The following is a 26,818-nucleotide window of genomic DNA, read 5'->3' as shown; positions in this document are numbered from 1 at the left end:
GAAAAGAAAGGAAAAGGAAAAAAACCAACACATTGACTCATACTGAATTTACAGCATTTTGTCTGTAAAACCAAAGTTAAGTTTACATCAGGTTTTTGTGAGCAGTTATTTAGCATGCTTACTGGTTGCCTGCACCATGTGTACACATCAATATTGGGCAAGCTTGCCACAAGCAGACAATTAAAAACACAGCAAACTTGCAGGATCAGCTTACTGTCATCTTAACGTTTTAGAGAGATCTGAGTTTGTGCATGGTCAGCACTTTGCTAATTAACTGTATTCTGACTATTCTGCAGAAATGATATTTTAGCTTATAAAGAATCAGACGAATATTATGGTCAAATAAACTTACACTGCAAAATTGGAAAGTCAGTGTCAGTCTGCTGCTTCTTACCTTTAAAATGCTCAGAAAAGGCCCGAATGGTTGATTAGATTTATATTATGCAGATTCTCAATATGAACGATGTGGTACATGTACTGAAGGTTATACATATTTCAGTACTTAAACATCCAATATCGTTTCAAATCAAGAATATTAAAACACAAGTGCCTACCTACTTCAATATCTTTACTGAATATTTAAGAACTAAGACAAGATCAAACCAACTTTCTACAGGTTTGCCTAAAAATTTCTCATCTGTTTACTTTAAAGTGAAGATGCCTTTTGCTTATAACTCCATGAAATTCAAAAGATAAAAAGCAGTACTCATTGGAGCAGTGCTTGAAGCAGGCCCTTCGGGATGATTCTTACTAATGCCTGATATTTTCTGGTTCTTATTTTAGTGTATTGACTCAGAAGAGCGGTCAATAAATGAGATATGGCTTTTTTTTTTTTTTCTCTTTTATCTGATAGAGTCTCTTCACAAAGTCAGTCCAACTGTAAAATACTTCTTTGTCACATTGAGAGTTCTTACTGGACTAGTCTGTTAGGATTTTCTACTAAAAGTTTTAGAATGTAAAAGGTGGAAAAAAAAAATCCCTATGTTTTACAGATAGCTAAAACAATCTTGCTTGTAGCAAGCTGGTGCACTCACTGAAAGCAAAAACAAAACTGACATAAGAGCTGAAAGCTGAAAGGTAAATTACGCTTGCTGTGTTTTTGACTTGAATCCTGCCTGTATGATCAGCAGCACTCAAACTCGCAGCAGGGAAGTCTGCATAAGAGAGGGAAAAGTAGGAAGGTGGCTTTAAAGAAGGCACAGAAAAATGTACTAAATACAAATTCTAGTCAAAAGGGTCTGCGCAAGATTCCCTCTTTGAGGGGAGGAGAGAAAAGCATAGCAGAGCATGAAAAGGACATGCCTGCATGGAAGACTTGCTCATTATAGACAATATCTTTTCAGACATTCTGTTTTGGAAACAAAGAGACACACTAAAGAAATCACTGAGATAGGGTAAAGAGCTATACTGGAAAGAATAATTCAGCACAGGATTCACCTGATAGCAAAACAATTAAACTGTATGGTGGCAGTAGATAACAGCATCGTCTCAACCTGTAAACAAAGATTCAGAATGTCCTCACTGGGATGACATAGCTGTAAAGATGCCCCAATACAGAACTTACTCAACAGACAGGAGTCATTCCTGCTTCATCACTGCTAGTCAGCAGTAGCTTCAAAATTCAAGATTGGATTAATTACAAATTTTTAAAAGTAGTTCATAATTTGGAGGTGGAAGGAGTGATCAGAATTCAAAAATAGTTACAGAGAAAAAAAGAGCAGCTGCTCTTTACAACTATATAAAAAAGAGAAATGCATTCTGAAACACAGCTGTTTGTCCATGAATCAAACTCAGCATTCACTCAGACATTTATCTAAGATTGCTAGTCCAGGCTTTAACACATGTCCCCACTTAAGAGCTTTTTTTCCTGTCAAAATAAATGGAACCAAGGAACTCAAATTGCTTAAGCAGCTTGGAAGGTCTCAGTCTAACTATCATTTAAACAGGTAAACTGTTCCTTCCCCAGTAGCATAATAAGGCCTTTCTTTGTCACAGAACTGTGGTTTGTTTTCCTCGCACATCAAGACAATTTTGAAAATATTAGAATTTTAAAACTACATTCTGGGCACCATAAAAACTTCAATCTTGGGGTATGGCATAATCTCACAAATCATCTCTAGTCATTAAAAATACAGAAATGGTATAATAAATGTCCATAGAATTTATTATGCATGAGAGAAAATATAGATAAGAACAGATTAGTGTACTTCTCAGATTTGCTTTTTCTTTTACAAAATTTCATTTCAGGAAATAGCCAAAGATATTGTTTACACACATTTAAAATCATACACTAATCTGTGATGCTCACAAAGAGTTGATCTCTTCAGAATGAACTACTTCAGAGACATGAAAAGCTTTAGATTACACCTCCAATTCATGTGTAACCAGATCTACTGTATTCACACTTATTTTAAAAAAGACCCCAAACCCTAATTTGTGTAGTTCACCAGCATACCTCTCCTTGCTAGCCTGATTTGTTCTGTACTTTTCTTATGTTTGGCCTGTAATATTTCACATCACCAACACTGTATTTTAAAAATACTTCTCCACAGTTAACACTATGCAAAAACAAGTTCAGATTCTATACATGAAGAACAGATCAGAGAACTTCTGCCTACCAAGAGACGAAGCTAGAAATGGAAGATTCTTCTATATACAAACACTACTGTTTGCAACTGACAGGAGAAAAGTGGTCATAACCTGAGTCTGTTAAATAAAAGTAAGTATAGCTTTGGCTTTTCTGTTTCATTTCTCAGAAGATTCCTGGAAATTACAGTTTTGTATCTGGCCAAAGATAAATGCTCTCTCTCTGAAATGAAAGAAAGGGAAATACAGATCCTAAAATCCCTAATTTATGCTCAGATCACGTAGGTAGGTAAGCAAACCAGTTACATGCCATCAGTGAAATACTGAGAAGCCCTCAAAGCTGAACAGACTGCAAGAATTAACTATAGTTCAGATAGTCATAATGAATAGTACTTGATAGGATGAAACTCTCTCACGTATTAATGACACTGTTGTGAAAACTGAAGAACTAACAAATAATGCTAAGGGGTTTGTGGACTCCATACTGAAGGAGAAAAAAAACACTATTTTTCCAGAATGTAAGTTACTGGACTTGCATTAATGTAATGACCATTAATACTACTGAATAATAAAGTAAACCATTAAAGAACTTCTTTTTTTCCTTAGAATATTCCAGAGTACTGAGAATTACTTCTAACCTGTGTTACACATGTTTTGACGTTAAAAAAAAAAAAAAAAAAGGAAAAAGAAAACCTTAGGAACGAATCACAGCTAAGTTTGAATGCAAAGATGACAAATTTTAAAGAAAACACGCTTACTTCCAAAATCAGATCCTTTGAGGGAAGATAATAGGTTTCTAATGACCTAATTAATTTTACACTGAGTGTGTTTTGCAAATGTACAAAGTTAGACAGCAAACTGCTGTCTCTGCTTTGGTAAGAAATGGTTGTCTCCAAACAGATCTCTAAAACCAGTGTACAGTAATTTGTGCTGACAGTTTATTCTAATTACAGGTGAATAAAATGGTTCATCTGAGATACCAAATTTCACTGCAAATACCACTTTGCTAGATACAAAGTAAAACAAAAACAAATAATAAACCCAAGTTAATCCGGCTGCAACCTCCTTGTTTTTCTGAGCATACAATGCTACAGAAAGGTACAGTTTGACAGAAATCTTCTGATGCTGATGTATAAGATTAAAAGATTTATATATTTTTTAAAAATAAAACTAATGGATGTGTGTTTATTCATTTTAACATGTTCATTTTATTCATTTTAGCACTCGCTTTCTTTTCCTTAGCTGTTCCTCACAACTCTTGCCTTCTCAACACTTCACCATCTTTGAAGGACTTCTTTGGACACTCTCTAATAGTTTTATGTCCTTCTTTCCCTGTGGTGCCCAAACTGCACCCAGTGCTCAAGGTGAGGATGCGCAAGGCAGAGCAGGACAACTCCTTCCATCACCCAACTGGCAGGGCTGGGCCTGACGCACCCCATGGTATGACTGGCTCTTTCGTCTGTCAGGGAAGGCTGTTGTTTGTGTTCAACCTATTGCTGACCTAGTCCTAATACTTGCATTTTCTCCATGATTATCTTTTGTTTATTTTATTCTTTTAAATTAAAATTAAAAAATAGAAAAACTAAAAATAGCAAATGCAGGTGTTAGTATCAATATCCAAAGCAACGCAGGTGGTTTCTGCACAAAAAAGCTAAGAGAAAACACCAACATATGAATTTTATTTTTTCAAACTCACACTCACTAAACAATAAATATAAGCACAAGTTCTCTACATTAAAAGAGCCCCTCCGTTTTTATACTGGCATCCTGAAAAAGGACTATTCATTATAAGAAGGCACAAAAATTCTGTAAGATAATATGAATAAGGCATGCAGTTAATCCACTAAGATTCCATTAAGTAGTGAGATGATGTTCAGCCAACTAATTACCCATTCATTAAAACAGAACCATAAATGACATTTCCAACATATTACAAAACCCCTCTGTAGTAATATTTTCCCATCTACATCTATTCTGACATTTATATTCTATGTCTCTTTCATAATTATTTCAAATAATTCGTCTGACATATTAAGGGGAAAAATCTCTTAAAAAGAGATTACTTACCACCTACTAGTTGCTCACAAAGGAAGGAGCAGGACAGAGTGATTACGTTGGTTTATCAACACAGAACTGATGTGCTGGTAGACCTTAATATGCTGTGCTCCAACTTTTCCATGACAGAAATTTTCCAGTGCTTGAACAGCAACACTACCAACATCACCACAAATCCATGGTCTGGAATTTTAAGCCTCACTTATTTCCACTATAGCAGAAATAGCAGCAAAGTTGCTGCTGGTTAAAATAGCAAAGGAAATAGGGAGAAAGCATGGTGAGGATCGTACATACACCTCTTCTATTCTGGCACTCACAAACATGGCTCCAACCAAAAGAGAACTTGATTTTTGATATGAATTGTTACTTGTTACAGGTTCATTCAGGCATTTCCCTGCACCTCTTAGACTGGTGATTAATAAAGTCACAAAAAAAGGCATTTTGCAAGATACAGTACAATCTCTGGGCCTTCGGACCAATAAGGAGATTGGAGTGTGCTACAACTGGCTTCTTTTAGCAGATTTCATATCAAGTTTTTTTGTTATTTTTTTTTCTATAATATCACCACACATCATCATTAATTTGTTTCTGAAAAAAAAAAATCATTTTCTTTACATATTGCTTCATATTCTGGATTCCAAACTGCACATCAAGCAGTCTTTTCTTTCTATTCTTGTTCTTACAGTTCCTGTCCTTGTCCCTTGCCCATTATATATTATTTGCACCTAACTTCTTCTACTGATACTGATATTTAAAATCCACAGAAGTTTTTGCTAGTCCCCAGTTAATTCCCCGTAATTCAAGAAAACCTTGTCAAAACCAGCAATGCATTATAGCACTTTTCTGATGAGACAATGGCATCTGGAAGACAAAGCAGATAAAACAGGCCCAGTGCAGCCTTGCTACCCTGGGAATGCTCCCAAGTACCATAAAAACAAAAAGGTGTTCTATAAAGGGATTAACAAAGCTAAACTTGATCCTGCAACTCCAAACCTACTTAAAAAATTTAACAGCTATCCACTGTTCAGTGCACAAATTGGAGTGACTTCATTTACTTTCCACGTTCAAAATTTATTTTTAAGAAAACTTATTTGAAGACTTTCACATTTAAGAAATCCACGCTTAGAATAGCAGCATGAAAGCAGACATAAAAGAAAAACAATAAAAATATTTTCCCAAATGAAATAATTGAGGTTTTTCAAAAACCAAGCCTCATAATTTATACTTTCTCTCAACAAAGTAGAGACACAAATACTTTAATGTGAAGGAGATTTGGTTGCCCTGTTTCCACACTCCATTAAATTAGATGCTGAAGTACTTATAGGCAAGAATAATATCTTGGTGGTAAAAGAGAAACTGAAATGCTCCTTGACTTTCTAGCACTCTGGAAAATAATAATTAAAAAAAAATTAAAAATGGAACAACAACAAAACCCAAGCAATCAGCCAAAGTGTGCTCTGTTTCCTTCATCCAGCTCAGCAGATCAAGATCCAGAATTAAGAAAAGCATATCGGCTTAAATTGCCAGAATAAGGTGCTTAATGTAATACAAGAAAGATTATAAAACTCTGCATGTCCCCTGAAAAAAGTTTTCTCTCTGTTCATAATCAGTTACAGATAATTGAACTCACATAAAGAGAAAAATACACAGTCAAGTCTCCCTTCAGACTTGAGGAAACCACAGGAAGAAACCACAGAGATTTAAGAAATGCCTTTCCAATATTTTTACATAATTAACATCAGAGATGTACTTTCATTCACTCTGCGGGAAGTTCTCACTGAATAAGGATTTCAGAAAGAAACCCTTCTGCCACAAACAAAATAAAAAATGCCTACAATATGTCCTTTCAAGTACACCTTTATTTTACGTATTATTTACTTAAATATCTATTACAGTAATCCAAAGGAAAAATATTATTTTTTCCCTTTTTTTGTTGTTTTAACAGAATCCTCTTCTTTCCAATTCTAACATAGACTCAATAAGAATTTAGGAACAGTTCACTTCAGATTAAACTGGTATTAAACAAAACGTGCTTACTATATACATAGGAAAGTGCATTGTTAAAAACAGAATATGAATAACATGGAACAAATTTTTGAGCAGATGCACTGGCTAGTACCACTAAATAGCAATGCTTTTAAGACTCTTCAAAGCAACAGTCCGCAGGCAGTGGGAATGCAACACCAAGATAAAATGCCTATCAGTGGCACTACATTTTTCTGTAAAAATAATTGATGAGCTGTGCACAGTGGATTATAAATTGCAGGGTGTATGCAGTGCTTTCTGCTCTGGTCAGGGTTGATATTAGAAATACAGGATAAAGACTGCTACTAATTACTATAAAGGACAGAACTGAATTTTATTGACTGAGAAGAGAAAAAAAACATGTATTTTCCACAGTTGAACTTTAAAGCCTTTTTAAAAGTCTCTTTCTGAAAACATTTATATCAAATATTAATCAAGCAATAATTAAATGGGATAAAGAAAGTTGTCTTGATATCTCACTTACAATCCCTAGATTCTGCCACGCTTGACTTATTTTAAACACCAGTAAAATTGTAATACTCCAATGTCGCATTTTTCAATTTTAATGTTCTGTTTCTTTCCTAAGTCGTGGCTGGAAGTACCATTCTTAACCGACTTTTGGTAGCCTAATGATATCGTTGATTATCCTCAGTGCAGCAAGAGTGTAAAGCAAGACCAACACTGCAAGATAAGGCTATAGCTTCTTTTGTATTACTTGCATTATTTCTCCTTAACTGCATGTTTTTACCACCTTTCTATGACAGAAAGCCAAGGTCAGAAAGACCTACATATAACAGTTCATCTACCTCTCTACTCACTTACAGGTTACTCATGTGCTTAAGTACTTTTGAAAGGAAAGAAAGTCTTAACTAGATGCTCAGATGATTCCTGGCCTACTGAGAGGTGCACAATTAAGCAGTCAAGATGCAATTATGAATTTAGGATCTATGGCTTCTGTGCTAGATTTTGTCAATGACTATCTCATTAACTATTGGTAAGGCATTACAGGTATAATACGCTGTTAGACTAACTGTAGCTGATGATAAGTTTATGTTTCATGTCACAACAAAAAGGGACCTTTACCATACAACATGTAAGATAACAAATACTAGAAAAAAAATCTTTTAAGGGACAGCCTCTTAAATATTTCATTTCTTTTGATTATGGTACACTTCTGCAACCCAGTTAGATCCCTTGCAGATGAGCCATCCTACATGTGCTTTTTTTGCCATCAGACTTAGAAATCATTCTGACTAAATTCTTTGTTACAGGCCCACAGTTGCTCATGCAAATATATACAGGTTACAGGAATCAATTTAAGTACCTAAATTCCAGCTGGCAGATTTGAAAGTCTCATGCTCAGTAAAGTGAGATGAGCATCAGGCAAGGAGGGAAACTGCTGCCTAAGTTTATATGAAAAGGTGGCTGTTTGCTGTGTTCACAGGCCTTCTTTATTTTTGTTGACTTGAATCTTTTTTTTTGTTGTTGTTGTTTGACCAAAAAGAAGGCTTATTCTAACATTTTACACCTAAATAGATACGGAGTTTTTTGTTTTGGCTGTCGAGAGATAAAACCTGTTTCACAAAGCATGTTAAAAAAAGTATCAGAATTTACCTTCTGGAGGGTAATTATCCCTGTTTTGCTATTCAGAAGCAAGTATAGTGAACTATCACATCTCATTCTCAAATAAACACAAACATGAAATACATTAGGTCTCATCAAATTTTACAGTGCTTCAGAATAAAATCAGCTAATGCCTCTAGCAGCCAAAATTGTATATTCAATTAACATTATTCCAAGACAATAAATTAATGAAATTCTATTAAACAACCATCAGATTTTCATTTTGTATGGTTACAATTTTGAAAATATCAAATCAATTTAAAAATAACAAACCAATTCCATTCTTCTGGTCTCAGTGTCTTTTACAGAACAAGATAAGGTTAACCGCTCTCTCTCTTCCCTGTATATGACCTGTAGCTCTGTACAAAATTCCTTATTGAAATGTATAGTGTTTTTATGTATTTCAATGTGCACGGTTTGAAAGTTGCTGCACTAACTTCATTCAAAGCCTTTAAAGAAATAGTAGTTAACGTACCTGAGAAGGCAGAAAAACATTAATATTCCTTTTCATTTGCATGTAATAGAAAATGCCCTCTGCCCTCACTATCATGCATGCTGCCCAAACAAATATATAGGAGTATACCTGGGAGCCAGGTGAGACTATTCCTTCAAACACCAATTTTCTCCTCTGGACTAGGCAGAAAAATAGATGGAATTGTATTTGACTCATTTCAAATCCAAGCCAACAACCAAATGTTATTTTATATCAGCTAAGAAAGCATGTAGTCTACATAAAACAGCATTTCTCCCAGCTAATAACATGGAATACAACATTCAAATCTCTTTTTGCAAAACAAGGAAGGCCATCTTGTTCAAGGTGGAGTTTGATATATTCTTTAGGGTTTGCTTTTGTAAAAAGTATGGTCTCAGACACCTTCCAAGCTTTAAAAAGTAATTAAACTTATTGACTTAGTTAAGTTACCATTTCTTCCCTGCATAAGTAGCTAATTGTGGTCTCCTTTGCAAAACAGAATGTTTTACAGTGAAAGAACTAAAACTGATTCTTACCACTAAGATGAAACAGTCTTAGATCTCCCACATACATGTCTTAATGTTGATAAGGCTGCCAACACACTTGTTAAATCGTCAATAAACCAGTTAGTGGAAATACCAAGTATGCTTGTTACTTGCAGTACCTCACTGACGGTGTCTCTGAAGGTAACTGAACTCTCACATTAGAACTAAGTGAGAATTACACATCTCAACCCACGAGAACTGTGCTTAATAAATGACACAGTATGACCATTTCACAAAAAATATCTCAACCCATTCAGCAGGAGAGGTTTGATCATATGAAATTTCAAGTTTCAATCTGAAAATTGAAGGCACATTACAATATTGATAATAAATAAGTACATAATCTCACTTGCAGAGAAAGGTTGCAAATAACACTTTTAAATGCTTTCTCCGACTACTACTTATATTTGCTGAGGTACAGACATAGCGCAACAGAAGCCGGTGCAGATAGTGTTGAAATAATAGCAAAGCAAATGCAGTTCTGGAACTCCAAAGGGGAAAAAAATGTGAGACTGGTATTACACGTGGATGCTACTTATAATACGATAGCATCTTCTATATACATATGTTGACAGCTATTGTGCTCTTAGCTGTTTGACTAAATAGTATTAATTAAAATAAATATTTGCAATTTATCAAGAACACTGTATCTACAACAACTATTTAGTTCTTGGCAATAAAATGATGGTGAGTAGGCAGATTCTATGCCATAGAGAACCACACTTATTTAAGAGACAGGTTGACTATTCAAGTTTTCAAATGAAAAAGAAGAGGTGAAATCCTGTTTCTACAGATGGCCATCACACTGTGTCCCGGATAATGTGCATTTCAAAGGCAATGTAGGTGGCATTTATTATGAATCTCTGCCTCAAACTGTACTAAATTGAAACGTTTCACTTAATCTGAGATGGGATTAGAAACTGATCTTATGGTAGATATTGAAAATAGAGCTTTGTGTACATCAAACTCACAGCTATGAGGAGAGGCATGAATGAGGCAGCAGTCTGCCTATGACAAGTGACGTAGGAATCAATATTTGAGGAATATGGGACTCTGCTGGCGCAGCAGCTACTGAGATACCTCAGTAGTTCTCTGTGAGGTTATGAGCTTGGCTCAGCAGCAGTCAAACTGGAAACCTTCAAAAACACTGAATTTCCCAGGTCTGGTAGCCACTGTGGAGGTTTCTTGCCCAGAGGATTTCCACAATTTGAGATCTAACCAATCACTTTCACTGTAAAATATCAAAATCCTCTGAAAGACAAATAGTTTTCCTCCATCCTGTTGCAGCTATAAATCTTTCCTTGCAGCATGCTCGGTTCCCATCTCTGAGATCAGACAACACTGTACTTTGGAAGGCTTCTTTACAAAACAGTATTATATCATCCATTTGCAGATGTGTGAAGCTGAGCAAATCTGCATCTGCTGAAGAGACACACCTGCAGTACAGAGGGATTTGGCAGGACATTTCTATTATTTCACTCCATAGTCAATGGATGGCAAGATGCCCAAATGATAAAAGTTCACTTAAAAAGTTCAGAGAAAAAAAAAACACAAAAAAAACCCCACTAAAAAGCCTTGAACGAGGACATCATACTTCAAGAAAATGAGAATTAATAAAAATTGAGACCGTAAAGTTAAATCTGAGGAAATAAAATTCTTTAAGTTTATACAGATGCAATTTAAACGCTCCATGAAAGACCTGAAATAAACTTGGAGCAGATGGAAATATGGGCTCTAGCCTGGTAACCATCAGCATTCTCAAACTACTTTCAGAGCACTTAGTTTGTAGCACATAAAATATTGAGCTAAAAGAGAACTATTGATGTAGATATAATGGATGCATAAGCAAACTTGCTTTTTGTGTACATTTTAAAAGTAATTTAAAGCTTTGTATATTGGGAATCGCTGAGTCTAATTTTAAGCCTAGAGGAAGTTTTTAAAAACAAATAACCAACTCTAATGATAAGTTTCCAATGGTCAGAATTAACCACTCTCCTGCTGCTAGGTGTTCTAATGGCACACTCTAGCTTTGATAGACCTGGTTCCGTAAAACAGTCTATTCACTCATTTCACAAACTCTAAGTTTCTGCAACATGAAATTAGGCATTATTTAGATACGTTTAAATCTAATCTCTTTTAATTTAGAGTATGTACTCATTTTCTTTAAAACTACCTTTGAAAGGATCATGAGGAAGTAATTTAAGTGTTTTTCTAAACTATTTAGTTGACATTTCAGTCCTCAATAGCTATAGCTAGCCTGAAATTCTTCTCTTTAGATATGGCAAGGATACTTAACACAAACAATTGCAAGTTATTAAGAAAATTGAAACTCGGATTGCTCTTAATTTCATTTACATAGAACTAACTTCTCTTGACCTGTAAGCTTAAAATAACACTATTTTGCAGTTGTTGTAAAACAAAGTATGAAGGTGTTTGTGCTTTTAACCAAATGAAGGAACAAATTCAAATACGATTTGTAGTGTCTAGTAAGTCTCCAGTATTCACATCTTCTGATGACAATCTTAGAAATAAAATACTACAATCCCACAGTGTGATTAATTCAATGAAAGGAGTAATTAAGAAGTACATCTCTGGAAATTTTATTAAGAACTTGTTGTTTTATTCCACATGGAACTGTATTCTATCTGGCACAGGTCACTGGAATTGGTGATAAGATTGAAACTGCTGGCAAGCATATTCTGCTGTACTAAAAGGACAAAAAACAAAAATAAAGGAGGACAAACATATTGCAGGACACATCATTTCCATAATCAGGGAATCATGGCCTTTCCACATCTATAACTTAGTGCCTCAGACCTAACTTTCAGCTGGGTCTCACACACCACATTCACCAAGTTGCAAACTGATTGACTTTCCAAGACACCCATAAATTGATGAAAATCATATCAGTCCAAATAACCAGCTGGAATACATTGGAAAAAAAAAATCTTTGACTTCTATTTTTAATATCTTTAACGTAATCCAATCCATCAAGCACAGACAGTAATCCTGCCTCTATTTTTCCACTAACTGCTGTTGACTAATTGCACTGTCTTGTTTTATAATCAACACAATACTTGAAGCTTTACAAACAATATGACAAAGTAAAGCAGTTACATCTTCTTAAAATTTAAAAAGGAATGAAAAATAAAACTCAACCTACCTACACATTTTTTACTTAAATGGTTAAAACGATAGAGAGCTGAAATCCAGAAGTAACTAAACAATTATATTAGCAAAGTAAGTTTGATGATTGCAGAATTAGCTGTATTTGCATAGTAATGTTTAAATACTAGGAATTGCAAAAGGAAACATTCTAAATATCAATTATGATGATTATGATACAGACCATTGGGATACAGAAAAAGATCAGTCTTTTTTCCCTCTTTCTTCTTATGTACGTGCTTTTCCGTGCAAAGATGAGAGCTCCAGCTGCTCTAAGAACTTAACTCCTTATTATAATCAAGTCAACCAAGTTTAATTGCCTTCCTGCCCTACTAAGCTGATTTATTTGACAACAGTTGTATGAATTCCATAAATGTTTTTACTCAAACCTGTGCAAAATCTCAACACAGTCTGAGGAATACTTACAGATCACAGTTGGTCTGATGTTGTCCTTCACTTTCTTACTGCAGCAATGCACCATTCACAATGAATTACTTTGTCCATGCACTCATTTGTCTTGGGACAGCTATCCTCTGATTAAACACAAAACAAAATATAAAAAAGTTATTCAAAGTGAATGTATGAAACAAAACAAAGCAAAATAACATTTTAAAATGTAAAAATATTAAAGATTACAATGGTTTTCCAATAGTAAAATCATCCCTATCTTGTACAACAGAAATTGCACTTAGTTCAGTAATAAGAGTTAATCTGGTCATAAAAAATGATGTAATGAGAATGCTTGAATGATTAGAACACCCAGTACACTTCAAGATCTAGATATACAAAGAGAGTAAGTACAAAGATTATTACAAATTCCATCATTAACTATATAGTTGGACTCAACATTTTCTTTCACTAATAACTAAATCATGGAAATGGGAAAGATGTTAGCATTCTTCACAAATGCTCTAATTCAAGTCCTGCGGGCTCAGAATAAAATTAAGCCATATAATTTACCCATGAATTATGATGTCGATATATAATAACAGGCCACATATGCAACATTAGAAAAAGACAATCAGAGCAGAAAATAAAAACAGAATCATTGTGTCAGTATCAAGTATTCAAACAGAAACTCAAAAAAGGTCTGTTGCGTAAGGTACAGAACATAAACAAGTAATGCAGTATTTAATAAGATAACTGATTCTTCCTCAAGAGAAAGAAAGTAGGAACAAAATCTATTTAAGTTTATGTATTTTCAGCATCACCTGTTCTTGCCTCATGCCCTGTATCTTTTTTAAATTCCAGAAACGTGCAAAGAACTCAACAAAAACTCACACCAACACTCAGAGCTGAGAATGACACCTAATCATTTTTACTTTCAGCTATGCATGACCACGCTTCCACTTATAGCACAATGGAGAAACACAACGCTTAAAGTTAAACTTTAAGCTAACCAGCATGAAACTGGACAGTACAAATAACACAGCCATAGCCAAAACTTTTGTCAAAGTATTAACTTAATTCTAATTCTATTAGTATTTTAAAGTAAAGATTCTGCAGATTTGTAAGAAAGACCATGAAGCTGAAAACAGCTCAATTGTAGTTTCATAGTTGCATACAGGAGCATAGTTGTCATTCCAGAAGAGCCCTAATGTTCAGTCTGGTAGGTGGATCAGCTTCCTTGTCCGTGACTTGTTTCTTCTGCTTTCTGAATGGCAGAGCAACTAGGTAAAGGTAGCTAGCGTATGAGATCGCAGGCTTTTGCCAGCCTGCCCTCTGTCATTCTCTGTCTTTTGATTCTTTCTCTATAAAAACACTCTTCAGTGCTTCAGAGTGCAGATACCAGAGCCAACTTGGTTAAGTACTGGGTTGTACAACTCTAGTCGAATAATAACCTTTCTTATCAGCTAACCATTAGAAAAAGTAGCCACAATTTCAACAGCAATATGAAAAAAAAAATCACCTAAAAATAATAAATACTAAATCCACTGAGTCCTGTTGATTCCTGTTTGAATATGCCTGTTTGTAGGCTTAACCTACTAATTTACTTTGTTGTTTATCCATCTGTTATTTACTTTTGATTAATACAGCACACAAGAAAACATAGCAAATCAAAAATACCAGCTCACTATGAGCGTTAGCTCAGTAAAGAGAGAGAAACAGTAATAAAAAATACCTAAGATCATATCCAACTGTAAAACAATCAAAAATGTACTGTCATTTAATGTATATGTAAGTCTTTGTGTCACTTATCTGTTTCATTTTAATTTTACTGCTCAGAAGAATTATAAAGAAGATTTACATTAAAACAAAACAAATGACATCAGGATTTAGAGAGGAAGAAAGAGCACTGAAGAAAAAAAAATTATGCTGAATTTCTTGACAGCAATGATTTAGTATTTCTATCAGAAATAAGTAAGTTTAAAGCACAGAAAATAAAAACTGATGATCTTTGGTAAGGCCCAGCTTTGCAGAGCTGCTGTACTGAAGAAACAGAATGAGATTTGACTTCTGCTCCAAAAGAAGCATTTCATAACACAGCAAAAAGAAAAAAAGCTTGCTTTTGATCTTAGTTTATTAGATTGAGATCAGAGAATAGAATGAAGTATTTATCTTTCAAAAGTAATATCTTTTTGATTATATGTCATAGCAAAAATCTTATCTTTGTCTTAGAAGTTTGAGACGAATGCTGACAACATTAGGAGTCTTGTGAACCTTGACAGTTGTTCAGCCAATTATGTGATGAACGATGAAGATAGAGCCTTCTTTACTCCCCAGCGACATTTCTAGAAACCGTAATTCTAAAAATCTAAATGGAGTCACTGCTTTTCACCCCTGTGGGCAGAGCTATAATTCTTCAGATATACATTCTAACTGAGTTTTCTAATAGCTCCATTCATTTCTCAATCTTTTTAATAAGATTGCCAGAGAGGACAGCTTGTGTCTGGCATATTTCTTTTCCAAAAGGACAAAATCATCAGAGCTATTATTCAAACCTTCCAACATCACATTTTGGTCATCACAGCTTGTCAAATTAAACAAACTAATACTGCAATTTAAAAAGAAAAATGAAAAAGATTGAAAAGGACTGTGGTTCCTGTAGCTTCCACAGCACACTTTGTTAAGTCAAATATGTTTTAATAGTAATTCCTCATCTCTGAAATATAGAGGGATACATACCAAGGTGAGGCCAGGAACCAGCACTTTGTTTGTGAGTGATAATTTTCGTAACAATTTAGAACCTAAAATTGGAAGCAAATAATGAAGTGCCACTGCACACATTAGTACTGAAACGCAGAAAATATTCTATTGAATTATTAAAGGCAGTTTTTGACCAAAAGACAAATTTGTTCATGCAAAACATATGACAAAAGCATTTTGCAAATTTTTATGATTTACAGCTTGTGGGGAAAAAAATGTTTTTAATTTTCACAGAAAGTCCATGGGAAAGAAAAGCAGTGCGGAAATAAACATTTTTTTAAACAAGTTAAATGTCTTCCTTTAACTGTAGCTGAAAGTAACAGTTAAGAGAAATTGCTACAAAACTTTAAAAAAGATACAGCAAGTGAGAAATTCAGTTTTATTTGTATCTCTCTCTATGGTAGATATATTACATGAAATGTATATATGAGAGTTAAGTGATGGTGAAATTAAAATCTTTACCCCCTATCTTAAGTTGAACAGTGAACTACGGTGAATTACAAAGATGGAGTTAACTTAAGAAGAATTATAAAAGGAAGCATGAACATTTGTAATGGAGCAAACCTTGCAATAAAAGAGCATAGAAAAAATCTCAACCTGCATTTTCAGAAGTTCTTCTGTCAGCAACTACTGGATTTGTTAAATTTTGTTTTAAAATGTGAACAAAACCCATTTACCAACATGCAACAATATTCACAATCTGACAGAACAACAGCATCTATCTGCAACTGAGTGTATGGCTACAAAATTATTTAAATGCCAAACACAGTTCTTTCTGTACTGACATGAATTGACACACAAAGTCGAGGCAGCAGATGATCACGGGAGCAAAGTAAACAAACATGTCACTTTCCTTTTATTTATTTATTTCCTGCAGTGTCTTAATATTGATAGAATATTTTGCCTTATTGTCAATTTCTTATTTATGAAAATACTGAATATAAAAATTCCAAAACACGGATCCATTACTTCTTCAGGAATGTCTATTCTCCAAATCGTTAAAAGTTGAATCAATAAATAATAATAATAATAATAATAATTACAGAATAAATCCATCTGCATGTACTTTTTTCTTTCATGAATTGTTTACATCATTCTGAGCACTATCTGTATCTACTTCTAGGACAACTTCTGTAGCTTACAATGACAGATTTGCCATTCAAGAACCACAGTAAGACATTCAAAATTAGTTTAATGAAAATTATTCTAAATCCAGTAAGTGAGAAGTGTTAATCAACCTAAGAAGATTCAGATCAAAATTTTCTTGTATGTTCAAATGCATATCTGGAGCAATTAAACCTTCCTATTTGTTTGCTTCACTGTATGTCAGAGTGTTTGCGTAGCCACTTCACAACTTGACAACTACTTTCATAATATTTTTAATTAAAATACATTACATACTTCAAAGTAAATTTATCTACTCTTCAAGTTTGCTGTCTCCTTTGTTCTGCTTAAGTAGTATCAGAAACTGCACACCACTGTCAACACCTTTCTTGAGATGCAAATGAAAGTTTTGAAAGCCTGTCCCATTTGCAGTGCTATCCTCAAATCAGTAAGTGTAAGCTTTTGGTACCATTTGGCTGTCCTGTTTGCTGCTATTGGCACCAAAAGGGAGCGTGTTATAAAAGTGCTGGGACATCAAGACCAACAGCACCAGCATAGGCAATGCATGTTGTAACTCCTTGTCTTCTAAGGTAAAGATTGATTCTTATCTCTCTCTTATAGTAAGTACCCACCTTCACTTATAAACCAGACTCTCTTTTAATATGAAGACACATTTCTGTTAAAACTATTTAATAATCTTCAAATCTTTTTTTTTATCAATGTTTCAGAGTTTCCACAAACTTAAGAGTAGCAAACTCAGCAAACAGCAATTCAGTCACAGACTTAAAGCCCAGACTGCAGATCTTTGCTCCCTACAGCACCATTATTTCACACATGATGCGTATTTTCATTGAGTAATAGTTTACTGAAGTATAGAAATCAGTTATTGCTTTATTGCTTTCCCTTTCCCACTATAAAACCCCACATATCTTAAATTATATTGTTTCTGCCTAATGCATAATAAAACGAGGTTAAGTGAGATTAGTGCTGAAAACAAGTTAAAAATAGATCTATTCACCAGAGAGAGCTGGATTTGTATGTTACATATTCTGGATGAGGGGCATGGGGAGAGGGGACTAAGAAGTCTCACAAGGGGATTAGACTTCACTACTTAAAATATTAACTGACAATCAATCAAACAGAAATGTGTGGGAAGAACGGCTTTGCAGAACTGCTCTTCTAGGATTTGTTTTCTTCAAAATTTGCATTCCTTTCTGCATGCATTCCAGATATACGTATGTTGGCTTTTTAATGATTAGAAATGGCTTTGATCTTGACTACTTGAAGAAACATAAAGATATAAATAGTGTGAGTGGATATGATTAATTCTAGTAATGACAAATAATAAAAAAAATTGTAAGTTTTTCTGAATTTCTTAAACATACCTTACAAAGCTCAGTCTTTAGCTCATGTCAGTCAAATAAGATAGATCTACAAAAGAAGTCGGAAACGTAGTAGTGTTCAAGGTCCCCAAATACCACAAGTGCCAGTTTATCAAAAATAACAAACTAGGAAATCAAAAACATCATCTTTCTGCTTGAGTAGCTGCCACTTTCCTTTGAGATGGAACACACAGTAAGAAAACAACATTCTTGCTACAACATAATTGTCAAAATGATGAAATAACCTGGGAGGACCAGATATGATAATGAAAATAGTCAACTGTTCAAAGAAACTGTCACCAGTAGGTAACAAGTGCCTTATAGCCAGGATTTGATGACTAGTTATACAGTGAAAAAAAATAACTTCTATTAAAGAAATTTTTAAACTGTGCAACTTAAAAAAGTGTCCCTAAATCCTCATTAAGATGACCTCATTTTTATTTTGTGTGCGAACAGAAGGGTAAAGTGAGATGAAAGGAAGATCTGTTACAGTGAAAAGAGAGCCCACAAGATATCACCAATATTATATCTTTAGATCTCAACCCCTGAATGCAAGAACCCAGCAACTCCAAAGGACTCCTGTCAGACAAAATGGTAGCTTTCAAGTTACCTTAGGGCAGCATAGCAGAAACTTGACCTCTCATCTCCACATGGGCATAAAATACATCATCTAAGTATATATAAGTAATCCGACCTAAATCTCTAACCTACTTCTTTTCAACAGCAGCTTGGCTACATTTTTGTTCTCCTTAATGTATTTAGTTGATTACTTCCAGTCAAACTACAGCCAATTAAATGGAATATCAGAATAAAAAGGAAAAAAAAAATACAGCCCAATTCTCCCAAGAGATGAAATACTATTCTAGAGGATTCTGCAGCATTTTCCAATATTCTACTGCCATGAAGACAAGCTTTCCTTCTTTGCATTACCAGACAACCAATACATGATGTAGCTATGCAGTGGCTAGTAAACTACAATGAAAATTAACTTACAGAATAAATAGCACAGCATGGCAACAGAGAATAATGTAGTACTCAATGAAACACATGTAATCTTTTTTCAATAAAGGGACGAATTCATAGAAGCAAGATTATTTTCCCAAACAATTTTAGTAGTTCTATAGTGAAGAACATAGTGAATTAATTTACTGATTAGTTTATCACCTTTCCACTTGATTATTTTTATATCTCTTCACCCACTGACATCTTGAATTTTCAACAAAATAACAAAACCAAAAAACCTATAGGTCACCCGTCATATGCTAATATGTTAACTGAAACAATTTCATTTCTTTGAGAAAACAGTTTGCTATTTTGACCAGCCCTATGCAAGCTATTCAAGAGAAAAGCATTTTCACTATTTGAATTTTGAAAGGAATATTGCACAAAATAGCTACACTAAGCCTTGTAACTCAGTGAAGTTTGTCTTTCAGTAATAATCTTCTGATACTAACGAAGCTTCTACTCAATGGAGCAGTAAAAACACCTCATTAATTTAACCATGTAATTCTTAGATATTTCCAACAACTTATAGTTTTGATCTTCTGAAAAGCACAACAGATAAATGAATAAGGTACCAGTATTTTATGATTGTTATTCTCAAACCATTTGATAAAACTTTTAACCACACAGAATGCATATACATAAGAAGAACTGTTGCATTATACAGCTCAGCATCTCATTGTGATTGAGATGATGCTAGAACATTAGTACAAATGTTTGAATCCTAGATGTCTCAAAAGTTAGGTTACATAGTAGACTAAAGTTTTGCTTTAAAATCTGCATGTATATGGGAAGGAAGAAGGGTGGTTTGAGCATAGCATCACTCATCATCTAGAATTTCTGTTACGTAAGTTCTCTTATCTCCCTGACTATGCTATTTTGAGCTGAAAAGACATTGATAATAAAACCTAGAAGAACAAAAATCAAATCAACCTCTAAGCTCCAAACCAAACAATGAAACAAAACAATATGAAATTAAAGGGCCAGGGAAAAAAGAAGAAGAAGAAAAGAAAGAAATTATTTTAACAGTTTCTTAATTTTAGCAGTTCCTTACTTGGGTCAATGCATGAAGACAATGTAGAAACTTCAAACAGCACAGTAATCCAGGCAGTAATTGACACAGCAATCTCTAACACTGGGAGAAATCTATCTGTCTTTCAGCCTGTATACATCGTCAGTATTTCATCAGAGCATGAGTTGATTATTTTTCCTAGCTTCCAGATAAGATTCTCTCTCTACCTCAGACTGCTTCTACAAAACCCAAAGGAAGTTTTGCAACATTATAAAGAGTAATTAAAAATGTTCCTCTAGACAGAGACACCTTCAGGGACCAGGTTGAAGGAGAAACCTTCCTATATGACATGTTTGTAGGCAGAACAATCACTATCATTAAGCTTCCCATGCTTCAAAAAGTACAGGCACTAACAGTGCCTAACAATTAAACAAAAGAGAGAGAAAATACAAACTTCATTAATGAAGTATACAGCATTATTTACCAGAGGAATACCTATGTTTGTTGACCCACAGTCAGGTGCAATTAATTCAGTAGACCTATTTATTTAAGTAAACAAGATTGTAGCTGAATACTGTTTGAACATACTGTGCCAGTAAGATTAAAACAAAAAATAAATAAAAACCAAACCCTGCTTTTAACTAAGATAATAACATATATGCAATCGTTCTGCCAGAAACTTTGAGTAGATCTGAAAGAATTACTGAAACAAATGAATTTATAAAGGAACAAAAGGCAAAAAAAGTATAAAAACAAAAACAAACAAACAAAAACAGATGCATTAAAACTCAGTTCAGGCTATAGTAAAGTGATGTTCACGTGACAGCTAACCACATGTGGTACTTATATGGAGTGCTATCAATCTTCATATAGGCAGATAAAAAAAGCTCTGAGCAATCCATGGAGCTACACAGCTGGCCTGAGGTTTACAAATTCTCCCACTCATATTCTTTTAATATGTGCATTTTTGCTTGCAAGATCCAAAAATACAGACTTTCAACATGAGAAATTAACTCAGTCACTTGTGGAAGGAAGGGTCTCAGTAAGGATGATACAAACAAGGCACGTACTATGCACATGGTGGCTCTCTAACATTAAAAGAAAGCTTCAGAACTACATCCATTCCTGTTTGTGCTCATTGGGCTCAGGAATTAACTATCTTTTGCAATTAAATCTATCAAACTTCAAGCTCCCAATTAAAAATTTTCAAATGCATCATGCTCCAGGGTGTCTGAAATTAAAAACCACTTTACATGTTTGTCAAGTCCTCTTTTGTAATTTTGTTTTATAGTGTTGTTCTTTCTACTGTGATAAGTGCTGCCAACCCCTTTCCATTTACACACTATGGAAGAAGAAAAATGAAAAAAATAAACCTCCTCCAAGCAGCTCATTTCTAACTAAGGCATTTTGTTTCAGCAGTGGTTGTGCCAACTTTTCTCAGACTTCTATTCTCAGAAGTGGTCTGAGGGAAATTGGAGAGGGTCTCCATGTTGCTACTCTTGCAGAAGGCTTCAGCTCCAAGGAGAAGCTGGAAGCAACTCAGTTGGTGCCTTGGAGGCCAGCTGGGAATCATGTTGAACAGGAAGCACTTGGCAGTACACCTGTATGGCTCCTTCCAGCAGTACCTCCCACAGCCACCTCCTAATCCTAAAACCTGAAGAGACCTCTGTAAATTTAATTTCAGTTTTGATAAAATAGAAAAAAAAAAAGTAATGACTGTGCTTCAGTTGAACATAGGGATAAGATCAGTTCTATTAAACTGAGAAGCTAGTAAGCCTGTAGGTTACCCAATTAATACTTCTAGATATGAACACATCCTAAATGAGGGTCCAGATAAATATAACTACGGCTAAACAAGGTTTCTAACTGATATGCTACTAAAGTATTCCTAAAATGAATTGTTTCATGCACACAGTCAACTTGTGATGGGAGTCCTACTATGGAGGCAGCAGTATGCCTTGGGTCTCATGCTCCCTGCTGCTCAGATATGATACCAGAAAACAGAATTTAGGAATGATGTGGCTCCTTAAAGGCAAGGAGATAAACATTAGAAATACACAGTTACTAATTTGTAAACGATGTGAGTTCTGACAGTAATATTGTTCATCAAAGTCTAGACAAAAAAAAAAAAAAAACACAAAAGCTGGATGCGAGAAAAGAGTATTTCCGAAATGGCTATACACAGGCTCACAAGAGTACTGTTGCATCCTGCTTATCAGCTCTACAAATGATAGTTTTACTTATCTTCTAAAATTTTAAAACTTCTAATTTTGAAATTTAAAAAAGTCAGAAACATGGAAACCTTAACACATACTAAGGGACACTGAAAAGCTTTATTGAACATCTGCATTGGAACAGCAAGAACTGTTATTCCTTTTTTCACTTCATGGACTTTAGTAACCTATAAAGATGAAAGCTATGAAGTCATCCAGATTTCAAATACAAAACTGCTGAAGTTGAGACAGAAAGTTCCCAAGAAAATGGTATGCTACAGATAAAACCAGATAATCACATAGTAGGTATAAAAGGAATACACAGACTCTTAAATATGAATTACGTTTACTTGTATAATGCTAGGGGCAGGTTAGATCCTTTATTTTTATCTTTACATCAATTATGTAAGGGACAATTTTTTTTCAACTCAAGATCAACTTTTGAAGCAATGTTTATGATGTATGTAGTACTTTGTTTACTTAATTTTGCAAAACCTCCTCTTTTGATATTACAGATCTACTGCAGGTCCTTGAAAATTAAAGCATGTTCAGAGAGAACCGTAAATACTTGACATTGGCCTGTTAACATTTTAAGTGCTCACTCTTCTCACAAAGCCCCACGTGAATACTAACACGTGCATTTCACTGAATGTGACTGTTGTATTATATTCTATACTTTGTAGAATATACACTCTCAGATAAGACAAAGGTAAAGTCTCTGAGCAAACCCTGGATTTCTGGAACAGGAAAGATGAAGATATCTGAAAAACAAACAGGAAACCACTCTAACCAAGCATTAATGTAAGCACTCAGGGACACATTCCTTCTGCTTCTTTGAAGAAATAAAAAGCATAATTCTGAGCAAATAATTACTGGAAGCAAATAATCTGAATCAGCACTGTAGGAAATATAATGAGTATTTGCTCTTCAAGAAGCTATGAAATATGTTGTTGTGCATTTCCCAGTACTTCTCCTTGGGGCATAAATTACTACTTCACTTTCTACCTGAAAGATGTTTCCAGACAATACCATGGAAGGCACCCGAGCAACAGTCACATCCCCAGAGAGAGATGATCAAGCATTTTGTTAGTTTTGGGAAATTTCTACTGATCTTTTGCTTCACTTCCAAAATGGTATGGAACTTTAAAAGAAGTGGAAGCAGTTTTAGTCACAAAGTACAATGGATTTCAGTCTTTTTTTTTTTTTTTAATTTAAATGCTCCTCATATTTTGAGAATTGCCTTGAAAATAATCATAATAATTAGACTCGTAATAATTGTGCTTTAAAACACACAATTTTAGGAAACTTTCAGAAAAAAAAAATTGTGTGTATGGTAATACTACTCCTAGTAATTACAGTCAAGAACATCTATTTTCAAAATGAAAATAAAGATATTAATCTTTTTAAAAAAGTAATTCCAAATACCACTACTTGTTAGCGCTGCACTAGACTATCTGTCATTCCTAAGAATTCCCCTTCGTTTAACTACTGACATATATTTTCTGATCTGGCCTAGGTTTGTCAAGTGAGATGCAAGTCATAAGACACGACAGGAGGAAATGATCTATCAGTTGCCAGAAAATAATTTTAAAACAAGTCTATGCTTAGTATGAAAAGCCAGTAATTCCTTTGTCTTCTGGAGATTTTTCTTTTTTTTCCTTCTTTTGCTGCCTCCAAGTTACAGATTTTAATGTGAACATAATACAATACTGCATAGCACAATGCCCTTTAAGTAGTAAGGGATTTCATTTTCTGAATGCAAGCTAGATTGCAAAGGAAGTTAATCAACAGAATAGATAAACATATACTTCATGTAGACTTAAAATTTAACAAAGTGTGTTTGCTGTTCTTTTTGGCTTTTATCAATTTCTTCTTCTCTGAACATAAAACATTGGTCCCTAGCCCACCAGTGAATAGTTTTAGGAAAAAAAAATGTGCTGGAACCTCATAAAAAGACAGAAAAAGAAAAAAAAAAGCAGCAATAATTAAAACGCATATAGTGAACTATCTCCTGTATGAACATTTCTCACAAACGGCGATTTTATTTCACTTCTAAAATGACTCACTCAAGCAAAAACGACTGATTATTACATTAAATGTTGCTCACTGGATATATTAAAGCCAACTAATCAGAGACAACCCATCATACATTTTTATTAATATTATTTCTATTTAATTATTAGCAAAACAGCTGTCAGCCTTAATAGTTTTCTTCCAAGGTTAGGTTATCTATGCAATTTTACTGAGAACAACAAAAGTCATAACTGTAGTACGTATGTTCTGCAAAACAAAGTTGCACAAAGCAACAGGACAATTCTAACCTTAAGCAGCCTGCTGCAGGAGATGGACAGAACACTTCAAACTGGAAAGCGATCATCAGTCTGCACCGTGTGACTGTAAGCTAAGTCGCAGCATGTGACATGAACACATCTAACAGGGTATAGAGCAAAGGCACTTGCATATCCCCACTCAGTTCAGTTCAGATCGAAGATATTTTCAAATTTTTATGCCTTTCCCTTTTTCACGTAGCACACTGAGAGATCTAACCTGGAAGCCAGAAGAATAAATGCTGCCCCAGCCCATACTAACTTCTTCATGAAAACTAGAGTTTAAAAATGAAACAACTACAAAAACAACAGCAGCAGCAACACATGCCCAGTGGCCCACAGAGCTATTCATCAAGAAACACATAGCAACAAACACTTTCATTCTCCTTCTCCCTTCCTTTGCTCAAACAGATAAAAAAAAAAATAGTTTTACTCCAAGCAGTTGAGAATGATTATAGATAAAACACCAGGTTTTTAAATGTCTATATTAGGGAAGACTGGGGGACTGAAACCACCATATCCTTTGAGAATGCAAGTGCAATATAAATCAAAAGCTTACAAAGAAGGGGACATCAAGATGAGGCTATGTATTTTAACTCAGGTGCAAATAACTTGTTTCATTTCTAATAGAGAAGCACTGAAATACTGTTTTTGAAATGCTGATTTATTTCAAACTGTATCCACACTTTTTAAATCTCACCTCTTCAGCTGTTGATCTGGGATTTTAGCACTGCAGGGCAGCCAAGTTTAGACAAGCAAGAGAACAAATGCTTTCAAGACTTCCTGTTCTGCTTCACTTACTCACTTGGAGAAAATTCAAACCTATAAAGAGAACAAAAGGGTATTTTTTTTCCCAGGCTATAGTTTCTCCGTGTGACTGATTCCTGACCATCCTATTAAGAACACTTCCAGCAAATGTAATAAACATTAGACACACCAATAAGAAGTTCTTCTACAAACTTCCTTACGTAAAAGTTTATCAATAGTGTCTGTGCTGGTGAAAGATTTGTTATTGTTATTATTTATTTCACATTTGAAGGTGGAGAATGGATGAAAAGAAAGGTAATTCACCTGCAATTACTGCTTGCTACAGTTTCCTTTGCTGTATTTGCAGTTTCCTTGAACTTCAAGCTCCCTCCTTAAAGGTCTACTGTCAATCCTTGCTTTAATACCTTTCACTAAAGGCATTAACCCTTTCTTAGTGCAAAAACCCGAAGCACAGCCTTTTTCAGCTAAGCCCCTAATTGCTGTCTGTGCTTCAAGGAATAAAATATTTATTCCAGTCATGTACACAAACTGATTTGATCACATACAATAATATGCACAAAACATATTTTACAAAATCCTTTTCTAATACTTCCAATAAGATTTCTCTACAAAAGCACACTCCTGTTAGGCAAGTAGAATTTAGGAACAATAACAGCGGCCTAATAGCTAACCTGCAAGCAGAGGCAATTTCCGTATACTGCTTGATATGCAAGGAGTTTTGTAGATATATTGTTAGGAATGAGGTGTTAATGGTCCTCCTCTATGGGAGTTAGAAGCAAATATGTTAACCGATCTCATTTAAATAAATGAATACTAAACACTTAGATTAAATTTCTCTTGTATTCCTCACAAAAGAGGATGCCTGGTGCTATCACCTGAGACAGCGTTGTCTGAAAGAAGCTGGAGCTAACAGGTGTAATTCCTGATTATCATTTGCCTGAAAACTAAGCAGCTTCTCACTGCGTTAAAGCTACCACTTTTTAAAAAATATCCAAACTACATTGAACAATTTTTCCAAGTATTAAAGAAAAATATAACGTAACTTTATAAGGACATAAAAATCATTTATTACTTTTCAAGCAAAAGTCTCGATGCATAGCATTCATTAGACTGAGTTAAAACAGTCATTCTGGATACTAGGTCAGCAATGGCTACTTCTACATTCTTCACGAAGCATAAGTAATTCCAGGTTTTGTCTGACTGCATCAGACAGACTTTTCACAATACCTACGTCAAGAAACAGCCCTCACAGTGTATCAGTGTCAGGAGCATACATTGACAGACTTACGATAGTTTCTTAGAATAAGCTGCTTGTAGATGTGCCAGACCTTGCAAATTTATCAGCAGCGTTTTAAGACAGCCCCAGCTGTCCGCCAACTCCTTGACCAGCTT

At 34.6% G+C, this 26,818-nt stretch overlaps 1 long non-coding RNA gene across 2 annotated transcripts in view; it reads right to left on the bottom strand.

Annotated features, from left to right (window-relative positions):
• LOC110403473 overlaps window positions 1-26,818 on the bottom strand; it is a 117,085-nt gene that overhangs the window by 74,555 nt on the left and 15,712 nt on the right. The window contains exons 2-3 of one of the 2 annotated variants that reach the window (XR_002441688.1): window positions 25,359-25,480; window positions 12,898-13,004 (exon numbers count right to left, since the gene is read on the bottom strand). This is a non-coding gene — a long non-coding RNA (uncharacterized LOC110403473). The remainder of the gene's footprint in view (window positions 1-12,897; window positions 13,005-25,358; window positions 25,481-26,818) is intronic. The other variant, XR_002441687.1, reaches the window with a different exon arrangement.

The sequence above is a fragment of the Numida meleagris genome, chromosome 8, assembly GCF_002078875.1.
Source record: "Numida meleagris isolate 19003 breed g44 Domestic line chromosome 8, NumMel1.0, whole genome shotgun sequence".
NCBI classification, from domain to species: Eukaryota; Metazoa; Chordata; class Aves; order Galliformes; family Numididae; genus Numida; species Numida meleagris.
Note: the sequence above shows the minus strand (reverse complement) of the source record. Positions and strands in the feature narration are given on the sequence as shown.